The sequence below is a fragment of the Callospermophilus lateralis genome, chromosome 6 (genome assembly GCF_048772815.1).
Source record: "Callospermophilus lateralis isolate mCalLat2 chromosome 6, mCalLat2.hap1, whole genome shotgun sequence".
NCBI classification, from domain to species: Eukaryota; Metazoa; Chordata; class Mammalia; order Rodentia; family Sciuridae; genus Callospermophilus; species Callospermophilus lateralis.
In genome coordinates, this window is record NC_135310.1 from 85,254,754 (window position 1) to 85,263,787 (window position 9,034).

Consider the following 9,034-nt stretch of genomic DNA (forward strand, 5'->3'; position numbering starts at 1 on the left):
CGGACCTTAAGGAGGTTCCTTCAGAAAGACAACTAGTAGACTGGACAACCGAAAACCACTGGATTGGAAAATTGTTACATTTAATTCTAACTAAAATGTTAAACATCAATGTTGTCATATTTAAAGGTGGTCCTGAATCATTGTATTTTGTGCTTTAAGTCTGATATCTAGGAGCACATCAAGAAAGCTGTGGGGGTTGGGGTTGTAGCTCATTGATAGAACATTTGCCCACCATGTGTGAGGCACTGGGTTTGATTCTCAGAACCACATATAAATAAATAAAATAGAGCTTCATTGACAACAACAATTTTTTAAATTAAGACAGAATATTAAAAATAAAGAAAAAGAAAAGGAAGCTGGGCCAGCAAATATGACTGTCAGATAGCAGAGGTGGAGCTCTATGCTGACCACAGTGCTGAGACCTGCCCCTCAGTGTGGCTTCATAGCCACAGGCTCATTCTTTGGACTATGGTTTTCAAATGGAATTCAGTACTGCAACAGCAGCAAGAGAACACTAGGATTTCTGAAGGCCTGCCTTGCCCCTCCAACAAAAACAGCTTTGCTTATTGTGCCATATGTGTGAGTTCATCAAAACATGGTGTTTGAACAAAGGATTCTTAGCCCATAAAATTTGAAAGCCCCTGTACGGTGCCATCACTGTTCTCTCTTTGCTCACAGCTCATGCGTGTATGTCCTGCTGCACTTTTATCTGGCAAGGTCAGTGCAGCATCAGTGACAGAAGCAAACAATTTCGACATTTTCGCAAAGATTGTTCTTACCCTTCCTGGAAGCCTGATAGACAGTCTGTATGGTAAGGACATTCTGATGTCTTTGTCCTGATACAATTTACTGTGTTCATATAGCATTTTGAAAGCACAGTCAATTTTTTTTCCTCATTTGTTCCTTCTTCAGAACCTATGGCAAAAATAAAAAAGTCATAGTTTTTTTACCTTGAAACCAAGGCTAGGAGAATATATGTACTTTACTAGAAATAAAAAGCTGATAAGTGGAAGAAAAGAGACTAAGTCCTCTAGGCAACATTATTTGGACAGAAAAAAAAATTCTAGGACAAGGAGGATAAAGATGAAGGCTTTTGTATTATTATTTATATTTTCTTGCAAATGTACTTTACTTCTATATTTCACAGAAAAAAATATATATATGCATATATGCATACACATGTATGAAATAATATATACAAGAAAATATTCTCAGAGAATTAAATGCATTCATGCAGCAAATATTTCACAATGAAAATGTCACTTTACTCTTCAGAAACCTGGGTGGCATGTTTTTTAACACAAATATTTCAGAACCCTATATTTTATGCTTACCTATAAATTTTTGAATTAAGCTTAAGAACATGTGACCCCTTCAGACAAGATATTCAAAATCAGGAATATTACAAGAGGAGGGACACGTGATCCACCTACCTAGGTGAAGAGTGTTGAAGGAAGCGCAAGTGACCCACAGGACTACTGATGATGCTGTCTTATGATGAGAGCCCTCTACAGTATTGCTCAATTTCATTTACTGCTTTGGGTATTCTCTCACCTTGGGTATTCTCTCACAGTACCATAGGAATCTATAGTCCATCTACTTTTTGAAGGTGCTCTAAAGAAGTCAGAAAATGAATGCTGTTTGAGTCCACACAATCTCACACACTTTGAAATAGGATGTGTCTTTCGAAGTCAAGAATCTAATTAGCAGATTTTCGGACCCTGCCATGTTAGGTGAAGAACTTATCCCCTGGAGTAACTACTGTCTTCGGTCTCTGTAAATTTAAGATGGCAAACCAACTCAATTTGCAAAATCAGATATTTTTACTTGTACATTTTACAACTCCCCTCCCCCAGTTGATGTTCTAAAACAGATGCTGTGCATCTTCATTTTTATCTAAGCCAAGGGCTAGAATTACCAATAATTTTCAAATTAAAGATGAAATAAAATATACAAGTTCTAAGTCTCCTAAACATTTCTTTGTGATTATTACAATGTGTGTGTAACAAAATATATAAATAACTACTATGTTATCTCATAGTTAATATTTTCTCTGTCTGTACCTTTCTGTCTTAAAACTGAACCCACAGGGAACATAGCCCAAACACTCAGGTAGAGTAAAGAAAGGTATTGCTCCATTTCATTAACTTTTTTGGGTATTCTCTCACTCATTGAAAAGAATTGTTGTGCACTATTGTAGACAAGGCTCTGCTAAGCATTGAGCATAAAATAAAATGAGTAGCAAAAGGGACTATATTCTCATTAATTATACAATCAGATTTTTAGGCATTCCCACAGCCTATTTATTTTTATTTTACAGAAAATTCTAACAAATATATATATCTCACATTCATTCCTGAACAGAAATATCAAATCACAAGAAAAAAGGACTACCAGAAATTATAGTAAGAGCAGAGGAAAAAGAAGAACTAGCAAGGAAGAAATGAGAAACCTTAAGATTCATTTGTTCACCAAGAAAGATCTATCTTAATAAATCTTTGGTATAAAAAATTGTAACCAGAATTTTTTAATAACAGTAAAAAAATGCCATGAGGCTTTAGAACACAAGATTTGTAATGTTAAGCATCAAATGAAAGTTTTTAAAAAAGTGAGTCAAGCATTCCATCTCAAAAAGCTATCAAAAAAAAATAATAATAAGTAAAACAGAAGATAGGGATTGAAATAAAGGTTAAAATTTATGAATCATAAATGAGAAAAGGAGTATAAACAATAAATAAAACCAATAGTTGGGCTCCTAAAAATAAAATAATAAAACAATAATAAAAAATGAAATAATAAAATTATTATTGATGTGATTAGTTAAAACAACAGAGAAATCACAACTACATAAACAAAATATAATGGAAGAAAAGCATAAACAAAAGAAATTAAATATTTTTTAAAAAAACATACCCAACATAATACACTGTACTAACTTAACACTCATTAATAAAATATAAACATGTACTATTCATTCAAATATATAATTAAAAGTGCAATTTAAAAATTCATTCTTTTTGTATGCAATTCCTAATGAATCTAATAATTGAACTTAGGAGAGAACAAATATATAGCTTCTTATGAATAATACACATTTCAGAAGGAATAAACAGACTCTCATAATCTGTCCCTGAGAAAAAAGTCAGTAATTCATACAATTTTCATAAAGAATCTTATGTACTGCATTTACCTCAAAATAGATAATAGAAAGAACTGTGAAGGAGCTGGGCATGGTGGTGCATGCCTATAATCCCAGTGGCTCCAGAGGCTAAGTCAGAAGGATAGTGAGTTCAAAGCTAGCCTCAAGAAAAGTGAGGTGCTAAGCAACTCAGTGAGACCCTGTCTCTAAATAAAATACAAACACTGAGTTCAATCCCCAGTACCTAAAACAAAATAAAACAAAAATAACTTATTATCTGTTGTGTTTTGGCAGTGTCTAGGAAATGGAGACAACATTTGAAAAATGGAAATAAATATCTCATTTTTCCTAAGGCTTACCTTCTGTAGCAGGCAATAAATAAACACATACATCTGAGAAGATTTAATATAAGGTAAAGATGTATAAATAATAATTATTATTACAGCTAAACACTTTTCTAACACCACATTCTAAGCATTATTTCAAGTATTTTAACTATAATAATTCAGTTAATTACACATCCCTCTAGGATAAAAACTATTGTTTTTCCTCATTTTATAAAACAAAATTGAGGCACCTCCACAACAGCAATTTTTTGCACAAGCAAACATACAATGTACAAACATATGGTTGTTCTTGTCAAAACCTCAGTGAGTATCCTGCTTACATCTAGCGCTCTCACCTCTTAACTTCTGGTCATCCTTGGGGATTGTTCAAGAGAAGGGACCTAGTAGGCTTTGCACAAGATAATTTGAAAAGCACTGATTGAGAAAAACTCATTTCCTGTGATGTTGAATAGGTATTATGGCACATACTCATTCTACTCTAAAGAACTAATGGATTTTTACACATCATTTTTTCCTTTCATCTTTTCTTGTTATCTTTCTCTGAAGTGAGTGGGGAATAAGCTATCCCTGTTTTATAAGTAAGTTTAAAGAGGCATAAAAATGAAACAATGTGACTAGAACTGTTTTTATCAGGTAATGAGACTCATTGAACGATAAAACTAGAAATGTTCTCCTATTCTTCCTTCTGAATACCAACTAGAATAAGTCATTCATTTAACTAAAAACAGATACCCTAGAGAAGGTCATTTCATACTTATGCAGAAATGTTTTCAACTTGGGATTTTCATCCTCTGCTGATATTTATTGTACATTTATTATGCAATTCATCACCAAATTAGAAGCCAACATCACAGAGAAACATCTAGCTAGGAATACAAGGATTAAAATCTAGTTAAAATTTTTTTGATGTATTTTACATTCCAACTAGTGTGTTGCTGCTTTTATTGGAAATGAATGAATGAATGAATGAATGAATAGATGAGTGAAAAAAAGGATGGAAGGATGGATGGATGATCTGCAGATGAATGGATAAAGGAATGTATGCAGACAAACTACCATGGAAAGTAAAGATAGGAAGGTCACTAGTGTATAAATAATGCCACATCATTACAGTTGATTAAACAGTTTACTGTTAAGTGTTTAGGAAGACAAGAAAACAAATTCTGGACACTTTTAAAAGACTTTTAATGTAACTAATAATTTGAGAGGAATAAATTATTAAATGTCTCTAGAATAACCATAAAATAAATCCACATGTTTTGATAAGCATATTGGGATCAAAAAAGTGAGAGAAAAAGTTGGTGAGAGAATCAAGGAAAAAAAATAAAGAGTGCCTTCACTACCAGGTTGAAGCATTTAGAATTTCTCTTCTACATACTGCACACCATTGCAGATTTGGGTCTTTATTTGCTTTTGTTTTGGAGTTCTTGGGGAATTTATATTTGATTTTTTTTCTTCATGCCATCATTTAAAAAATTTTTTAAATTTGTTCTAATTAGTTATACATAACAGGACAATGCATTTTGACACATTGTACACAAATGGAGCACAACTTCTCCTTCCTCTGGCTGGACATGGTGTACTGTCACACCAGTAATGTAAATCATACATGTTCATAATGGTCCATCTCATTCTGTCATCCTTCCCATCCCTATACCCCCTTCCCTCCTCTCACCCCCCTCTGCACAATCCAAAGTCTCTTCATTCTTCTCACCCCAATTATAGATTAGCATTCACTTATCAGAGAAAACAATCAGCCTTGGCTTGTTGGATTTGGCTTATTTTACTTAGAATGATATTCTCCATTTCCATGTATTTACAAAAAATGCCATAATTTCATTTTTCTTTAAGGCTGAGCAATATTCCATTGTGTATATGTACCACATTTTCTTTATGCATTCATATGTTGAGGGATATCTAGGTTTGTTCTGTAGTATAGTTATTGTGAATTGAGCTGCTATAAACATTGATATGGCTGTGTCACTGTGGTATGCTAATTTTAAGTCCTTTTGATATAAACCAAGGAGTGGGATAACTGGGTCAAATGGTGGTTCCATTCCAAGTTTTCTGAGGAGTCTCCATACCGCTTTCCATATTGCACCAAATTGCAGTCCCACCAACAAAGTTTGAGTGTAACTTTTCCCCACAACCTCACCAACACTTATTGTGGTTTGTATTCTTGAAAATTACCATTTCCACTGCAATTAAAGAAATGAAATTCAAAAGTACTCTAAGATTTCATCTCACTCAAGTCAGAATGGCAACTATCAAGAATACAAACAACAATATTTAATTTATTTTTAAGAATAATATATGCCAGCCGCTATCTTGGGAAGAGTCCATACATAAATGGTGAAAGATTAAGAGTGAAAAAATATACTATATTTCATCCAAAGATCACCAGTTTTCCTACCCTTTTCTCTACTTCTTAGAAAGGTGGCCAAGCAACCTAAAATAGACTCACCTTATTATGCATACTCCAAACACTCATTTTTTTCACTCTGTTTTATCTGATGTCTACCTGATATAAATGGATATACTTATTTTTTTACTTCTTTATTTTATGTTTCCTATTAGAATATGTTCTCCAATAAGACAGAAAATATAACTTGTTTACTGTTTTATTTCTAGTCCTTAAAATATTGTTAGCATAAGGTAAGTACTCGGAAAGCATTTGTTTTTGAAAGAATGAATTTTGTTAATAATGAACTATTTTACTGAAAAATACACAAATCTGTAAATTCAGTTTTAGGGCACATTTTAGTTTATAAATCATTAAATCAATAGTCTCTTAGAAATTACAAACCTTAATTATTTAGCATATATTTGGTATTTTAATATTATGAATTATCTCACAAAGCACCTGAAAAGAATCCAACTAGCCAACAACTGTCTTGGCAACAAATTGTTGAACTGGTAGAAAACTTACCATGGCTCTGATACTTGACTCAATGCTATCACAAATTCTAAAAAAAGATACAAATAAAATATAAATTAAAACTTATATGCAGTAATTAAAAGTTGTTTTCAACAAATCAATGATTTGTCAACATCAGAAAAGAATTTTCAACAAAGCTCACATCTCTGAATAATTCCTATCTGTACTTTCATAGTTTTTTATGTGGTATAATTCAGAATTTCAGTTCTGTTTTAAATAACATAATTGAAAATTCAGCAAAAAGAACCCATCATTTGGATTATAAAATTCTTGCTTGAATAAAAATTCTTTGAAGAGTGAGATAATTGTGTTTTCAAGAAATAATTAATAAAATATGAAATGTGCTTGTTGTATAATATTGTTTATGACAACAAAGGAGGAATGTTTATGGTATAAAATTAAATAACAAATAAAAAATGCTTTATCTGTTTATGTAGTGTGGTTCCTTTTTAGTCTGAAACAAATATGCATGTGTGTGTTTGTGTGTGTCTATATTGATTCAATAAATGAGAAAAAAAATAACCAAAAAATACACCACAGTATGATTTGTCTCTGGGTATCGGATTTTAGATGATTACATTTATTTTCTAGAATTGTATGTTTTATAATATTTTCTATAAAACACATTATATTAATAATATTTTGTTATAAATATGCCAATTCTATTTAAAGTCCAAAAGCAAATTAAATAATGTAGTCAAATGTTGACAAAGTACAAAAAGAAAAGCAAATTTCACAACACAAAACTTAGCAATTAAAATTTTAAAAAATATTTGCTATTATAAAGTATAAGAAACATAAAGATTATATAGACAAGCAACAACATTTAAGTACACAAACATAATGGGGCTGGGATGTAAACAAGCAACAACATTTAAGTATACAAACACAATGGGGCTGGGGTTGAGGCTCAGTGGTAGAGCACTTGTGTAGCACGTGCAGGACACTAGGTTCGATCCTCAGAACCACAAAATTAAATTAAAGGTATTGTGTCCAACTAAAACCAAAATAAAATGTGTGTGCTTGTGTGTGTATGTGTATTTGTGTGTGTATGTGTGTGTGTGTGTGTGTGTGTGTGTGTGTGTGTATGTATACACACACACAAATACAAATATGAGACCTGGCCAGAAGAAGAATCGTGGACTGTGGATTGTAAATCTGCATAGACTTAAAAAAAAAGAGCCAGACATGGCTCCTCTCTTAGCACTAATAAGACTTGGATGAATTATTTATTAAATTGAATCTAGCTCCAAGTCTACCTCTTATAGGTTTCTCTCATGGATAACCAAATTTTCTGGCAAGAAAAGAGTAATAAATCAAAAGTCCATCCACCTCATTTGTTTAAACCTACCTAGTCTTTTGGTTCGAGTATTATGTGAAAATATTTATCCTCTAGGACTTTCAGAAACTGGCTGTCCTCATCCTAGTCCCTCTCATGGCAGTTCCGTTGGTCCGGAACTCCATCCAAATGGGTCCTATAGCTGCCAAACACCATCCCCAAGAAAACAAAAGTTGTAAAAACAATCACTTTATATTTGAAGCCAAAGACTTAGATGGACAATTTCTGATTCCTCAACACTAATGGCCACTCCAGAAACTGTAGATCAAGTGATAGGATATCAAAAGCAGCAGTGTAATTATGTTATACCCATAATCTCATTAAGATGCACTAAACTTTCATAGTGTACTTCATCAAAACCCCTTCTCGAAGATTATTTGTTTCAAATGACAGACATAGCACATAAATAAGCACTTTTATTTTGGGTGGCGCTGGGGATTGAACCCAGGGCCTTATGCACTCTATCAACTGAGCTATATCAGGAGCCCCAGTAAGCACTTTTTCTTAAGATGAAAAGATATGTCCTTTAGCTGGCAGGGAGCAGGCCTCCTTGGCTGTGTGAAGTTGGCGGATGTGAGAAGCCCCACTTCTTGTTTAATGGATGATGGCATTTGAGCAGTTACCAAAAAAGGATTGGTACAGCATTCTGGGGGCAGACCGGTCTGCAGATGTGTCAGACCTAAAACAAAAGTATCAGAAGCTCATACTGATGTATCATCCAGATAAACAAAGTACAGATGTGCCAGCAGGAAAAGTGGAGGAATGTATACAGAAGTTCATCAGAATTGATCAGGCATGGAAAATTCTAGGGAATGAAGAGACAAAAAAAGAGTATGACCTGCAGTGGCATGAAGATGAGCTAAGAAATTTGGGCCCAGTAGATGCTCAAGTATATCTTGAAGAAATGTCTTGGAACGAAGATGATCATTCTTTTTTTCTGAGTTGCCAATGTAGTGGAAAATACAGTGTTTCCAAGGATGAAGCAGGAGAAGTTAACCTGATTTCTTATGATACATGTTCACTAATTATAGAACTACTTCATTATAGCTTAAATTGTTGACTACTATCGAAATATTTCAACTGTATATTCAGACATGATGAAGAGAGGCCATTCGAGCATTAAGGAAATAGATTTTTTTCTTCCCTATTATTTGCAAAGAAATGATAAGATTATCAAGCAGAGACCACCTTTAAAAAGATTAATGTAGTTATTTATATGTACTTATAAACTATATTTACAAGTTGCCATAAAAAGGACTTGAGTTATATTT

General features: G+C 33.0%; 1 pseudogene; it reads left to right on the top strand.

Annotated features, from left to right (window-relative positions):
* Positions 1-8,364: 8,364 nt before the first annotated feature.
* LOC143398084 (dnaJ homolog subfamily C member 24 pseudogene) lies at positions 8,365-8,823 on the top strand (annotated as a pseudogene).
* The last annotated feature ends 211 nt before the right edge of the window (positions 8,824-9,034 follow it).